This window comes from Miscanthus floridulus, chromosome 3 (genome assembly GCF_019320115.1).
Source record: "Miscanthus floridulus cultivar M001 chromosome 3, ASM1932011v1, whole genome shotgun sequence".
In the NCBI taxonomy this organism is placed as follows: Eukaryota; Viridiplantae; Streptophyta; class Magnoliopsida; order Poales; family Poaceae; genus Miscanthus; species Miscanthus floridulus.
The window spans coordinates 122,205,335-122,211,274 of record NC_089582.1 but is presented as its reverse complement, the minus strand read 5'-3'; the positions used below and the strand labels follow the sequence as shown (position 1 = coordinate 122,211,274).

The following is a 5,940-nucleotide window of genomic DNA, read 5'->3' as shown; positions in this document are numbered from 1 at the left end:
AGATTTCAAAGAACATGTGTTTGTATGTACATCACTTACTAGAATGGTTGTTCACCTGTTTTTGAGGCAAGCACATGTATAATCTCTTTCGATTAAAAAGCTGCAAAACGAATCGTCCCCCAGGCATCACCTTGCCTCCCAGCGCGATCGCTCCGCCCAGCCGATTCTAACACTATTTAAAAAATTGTTTTAGAACTAGTACCTGTCTCATCTCATACGAAGGCCTCGTTCGGCTCGTTGAAACTTAGCTGAAACTATTTGAAAACACTGTTCTGACTGAATTGTTGTGAGAGAAAAATATTGTTTCGGTTGAAAAAAAACCCGAATAAATCGGCTTCTGGGTAAGCTAAACGGGGCCTAAGGGCGGTGTTATGTGTGCCTGTGCAATGCCTGTCACTGGGCCCAGCTTTTGGTGTGTGCTTGCCGCTTGGAAGGTGGAGCCTTTTCACGTGTGCGTGCGTCGGCCGTAGCTTGCCGGCCACGTTGTTGCTGATGATTTTGGCAGTGTCGACATTTTTCAGACGAACTCTAAATTAGATAAATAATATATCCATTTCGGTAAGTTCATAATGGTACACTCTATTTTTGTATTTGAGATTGTTTTGCAATAATGAATATTTGAATTGCTATTTAAGTTCTTTTTCCACTAATATATGAAAGAAAAATATGAAATAGTTCTTTTTGCAATAATGAATATTTGAATTATCTTTCATACATATTTTTGGTGTATCTTGTAAAACAACTTTATAACACTAAAACTTGTGGAACTTGTTAATTTTAGACCTTCCTATGGTGCATCATGAATTATGAAATGTTGTCCAGGACCACTAACAAACACATGTTGATTTGGAGTTCGAGTTGTGGACTTGTGTTTAGATTAGTTGGAACCTGGTTATACAATTGTGTTCTTTATCAGATTTTTGTACATATGACAACTATATGTTGCTAATTATTTATTGTATTTCATTAGATTGTACCGTTTGAAGTATTTGTGTGTGGCTCAATTCATCCTGGCTAAAACTATTGAACTGGTAGTCTAACCGGTTATTAACGGTAAGACAAGTGAACCTGCGAACCGATGATCTCGCTGGTTCGATGATCGGTTTGGTCCGGTCTAACCTCGCTTTTGTAGATTATTTTGGATGCACAAAGCCAATGGTTGCTGTATGAGTCATCAAACAATTTTCTATGCATTTTCTATGCACAAAGCACTTGAAAAAAATCGTATGCACTATGCATTTTCTATCTACAACAACTTACAATTTCTAGGATTTGAGATTTGAGTGATAAAAAAACAGGCGCCCGGATTAGTATTTTTCGGGCTCATGGTGCTTTCCCGGCACGATCCTAGTGCTACAGTACTCCTAATCTTCTCTCCTTGGAGACACGTGCAAAAAAAGGAAAATCTCTGAGCTGGAGCTTGCCTACGTGCACCGTCCTTCCCAACCAAAATTTTCTACACCCAATTTGCCTCCCAATCCAATCAACCAAGCCGAGAACTGAGTTCGAATTGCCCGTCCTCTGAGTCTCAGGCAGGCCTCGCCGGCGGCTACCTACACCTCGGCGCACCGCCGCGGCGTGAAGCCCAGCCGGTTGTTCTGCAGGTCGTACACGACGTGGAAGCTCTGCTGCTGGAAGTTGCCGATGATAGACATGCCGGTGCGCGGGGTGCCCAGGACCGCCAGGCACATGATGCCGTCCGGGTCCAGCCGGATGAAGTAGTTCTCCGCGGGGAAGTCCCACACGGCGCCGTCGGCGAACAACAGCGACAGCTCCGGCACCTCCGGTCGCTCCACGCCAGAGACGTTGTAGCACGGGTTCAGCAACGGGAAGTCCGGGACGAGAGGGTACGATCCATGAACGCGTGCCGGCTCACCTGGTACGCCGGCTCCGCGAAGTAGCTCAGCGTCGTGCCGGAGTCGATGATCGTACGTGCCGCCGGATCCGTCCTTGCCCACATCCCACGTGTCCGAGCTGATGTTCAGCAGCTCGCCGCCAACCAGCACGCCCTTGAGCTTCACGTAATAGAATGTGTCCGCCGGCGACGACGCGGCCGCGAACGCCGTGTACTTGAGCTGCGGATGCGCCGCCAGCACCAGGGCGTCCTCCCCGAACACCACCTTGCTGCCGACGTCGCTGCCGTGGTTCACCAGGCAGTACGAGAAGGTGTGCCCGTACACGGCGCGGAGCTGGGACGCGAACGACAGCGGGCCACGGCCGAGGCCCAGCAGCCCCGCGGCGCCGTGTAAGAGGCCGCGGTTCCGGTGCCCGCACCCGAACACCACGCCGTCCACGCGGCGGGACGCGCCCAGGGCCGTGAGGTTGACCGTGAACGTGAGACCCCACTAGTGGGCCTTGGGCCGGTCTGATGGGGGCTGGGCCGAATGACGAGACGGCAGCGACATGGTGATGCGAGAAACTGTAGCTCGGGTTTCCGATACTGTAGCATGCGGGGACACTGTAGCTGCGCGAGTCCCACGTCGGAACCTGGAGGGGAGCCAAACCAACTTAAAACTCTGAGTTCTGGGAAACTAAAGAACTCTGATTTGAATGTTTTATATGAAGCGACGATGAAAACATAAAAGAGTTAATTAGCAACTATGATTAATTCTTCGTGTAAGATGGACTTTAGCCATCTTCCCGGGCTGGGCCGTTACCCTAGAGGACTCCAGGGCCAGGTCGCCGGTGGTGGTCCCCGTACCAGTAGTAGTACGGGCAGGGGTCCTCCCGGGGCGGCGGCACGCCCTGGGCGAGGAGGCCTCGTGGCGCCGCAGGTGACGTTGCGGTAGGAGGAGGACGCGGTGGGGTCGAACACCGGGCCACGCTGCTCGAAGCAGTCCAGGCACGGCGCGCACTACAGCCAGTTGAGGTCGCTGCCGGTGTCCATGATCATCCGGAAACGCCGCGGTTGCGTGCCGACGTAGACGTCCATCAGGTACTCGCCGGACTCCACCGTCGCCACCATCCGCTCCGACAGCGCCCGCTGCGGAGACGAATACGCCGGCATCCGGCCCCCGCCGGAGCGCGCCGCTCTCCGGTGCATCGTCTCGATGCGGACGGCATCCTTCTCGGCCAAATCTAAGAACGACTCTTTCCGTGTCCTGCCCCGCTCGGCGGTGCGGTGGTTCATGCGCAGCTTCAGCAACGGGGACGGGCTCGCCGGCTGCTTCTGCTCATCCAACGCCTCCTCGGCTGCAACCAGCTTCGTCGCAGCCGGTGACGGCCACGGCGGTGTTGAACGGCGGGAACTCGATGCCGAAGAGGGGCGACGACGAGTTGAGCTTCGCAATACCAGCTGAAGCCGCTACAACTGGCGAGACCAGGAGCAAGGACAGCAGCAGCGACCGCACCGCGAGCTGCGCCATAGCTCAGCAGTGGACCGACGGATTAGTCCTTCATGGAACAGCAGGCGAGGGAGGTGAACACGACTGCGGGGGAGGTGCGTTGGACGACCGTGCGTGGGATTTGAACACGGAGAGGAGGCGATGCGGGGTTGGAATCGACGAATTTTGGGGACGGTGGCCGTGGGAAAACGTGGATTTGTCCACCCGGAAGACGACCAGAACTGCCTACGAACCCCCTTTTTCCATGTAGTAGTAGTAGCGTGTGTGACGGCGCTTGGCCAGAGCAGACGGGCGGCCCTTTGAGCAGCCCGTCCATGCGGGCAAAGAACCCCACGACGGGACGGCGGCGGCGGGGCCCGCGCGCGCCACCGCGGCGGACTTCGTCTTGGCGCTGTTGCCGCCGCCGAGGGGCTTCAGGCTTCCCCGCTGCCGCGGCGTCGTCGGGGCAATGCACGGACACCGATTTCGACCCGTTCGCTCCACTTGGCGCCTGCGTGGCTGCGTGAACGGAAACTCGTGCTCCGAGAACCATGGTTGGTTGCCCGCAGTACTGAAAGACCAAATGAATTTTCCATTGATGAACTTCCGAATTCCTCATGTCTTCAGTCCTCACAGCGGGGAGGAGGGATGGGCGACGGATCTGGACACTTTTTCGGGATGGGCCAGACTCGCCAGTTGGGCCACGCCGCGAAATAGAGCCCCGGGAATGGCTGTGGGCCGTGGGCGACAAGTGTTTTCTCCAAGGCTCCTACTGGGCTGAATAGCGGTGGCCGCTTCGTCCAGGCCCATGTAATGCAAACAGCTGAGCAACGACGGTCGGACGGTGTGCGGTGTGCCAGTGCAGGCGCAAGTCTATGCACCCACAAAATACATGTCCCGCCACCGTGTCCCACCAACGCTCGCTGCCGACAGCGACAGAGCAACACGCATCAACGGCTTCCTGCCAGCTGCCCGCCGTTCTGTACCCCTGTACCATGGACCTGGTTCGCTCGCTGATCTGAAAGATGCTAATTCCAAGCTAACGCGATTTGCTGCGAACTTTTCGTTCCTGACGAGTTTCGGCTTAAGCCGTACTTTTCCAGCCAACGAATAATATTTTTCTCTCACAATAAATTAGTCAATAATACTTACAGTCATGACTTATGAGCCAAGCAAACAGGACATTTGTTGAAACAACGAACCCGGCCGTTTGATCCGTGTCAGCAACGAGGCATATCTCCACAACGATCTCCCCTCAACCTATAGGTCACAGATGACGCCAGTCCAATTAAACAGTACAAAAAAAAGGGTCCGAGACAGCGGTATCAAGAATGCAAAAGAGAAACAGATGTGATATTGTTCAGAATCAGAATGCATAATACACTACCAGGCCTCCAGAATCAACCAGCATATCATCACTGTACCAGATTATCCGGACAAGTGAGCATATGGCACGACTGGGCGGGCAGGTAAGGGTCAACGCCGCATCCTCTTCCTCTGCTCCGTACAGCCATGCCGACAGAAACAGGATCCTTGCAATCCGAAGTGTCATTAAACAAAGCTTACAGAGCAGCTGCACACAATCTACGCAGGTGCGCGTGATCTAGCAGAATCGCTGGACTGCACATGGGCACGAACATTCAGCACCGGAAACGAATCATTTTGATTCATATTTTATTTTACTGGCTGCACACTGAACCATCATCGACACTGAATCCACGTAGCACACTCACACCAGAGGGCTCAGTCACGTGGTTAACTGGTTACTATAGTATCAGATTATCAGCTGTCAGATGTGATCTGTCCAGAAGGGGCACAAGTTATATCAGTGTTATTCTGTACGTATGTGAAAGAAAGAAGTGGACCAGATCAACAGACATCAAAGTTACTGAACAATACATCTGACAGTATCCTTTTTTTGAGTGTGCAGGAGAGATTTCAAAGAACATGTGTTTGTATTGCATTTCATAGAATGGCTGTTCACCTGTTTTTGTGGTATAAGCGCATCTGTAAATAAATAAACATGAATATGTAGGTAAGTTTGCCCTCTGCCGTCTCATATGTTTTTTCAGCATATACTTGCTTATATCGTCTTATAGGTATAGACCATTTGTGATTAGAAAATCTGTGCACATGCCATACAAAGCTCACTATATATACAGGCAGAGTAACCTCAAATTTGAATGCCCGTCAAGATAAAATGTTGGTTACAGCTGTGGACAAAAACTGTGCAGCACAGAAAAAAACATGCAACACAAAGGGTGGCATTGATACAGATTAGTAGGTTGATAAACCATGAATGAACAAATGGCTCATGAGGCAGAAGAGACTTCTCAACCCAACAAATGAAAAAAAAACATGATAAACCATAACTCCCTCCATTCTAAATTATAAGACGTTTTGAGTTTTCTAGATGCGTTGATTTTGCTATGCATTTAGATATACACTATGTCTAGATACATAGTTAAAGCAATGTATCTACAAAAGCAAAAACGTCTTAGAAATTGGAGCGGATGGAGTACATCAGTAAACAAATAGGGAAGATTGCAATATATAAACAAGGTAGCAGCGTAGCACCGATCATAAATCACAATTGCTCTCAGAAATACAGGTACAT

The 5,940-nt window shown here is 51.3% G+C and overlaps 1 pseudogene; it reads right to left on the bottom strand.

Moving 5' to 3' along the window:
* Window positions 1-1,173: 1,173 nt before the first annotated feature.
* Window positions 1,174-4,121, bottom strand: LOC136546726 (aspartyl protease family protein 2-like; annotated as a pseudogene).
* Between the last annotated feature and the right edge of the window lie 1,819 nt (window positions 4,122-5,940).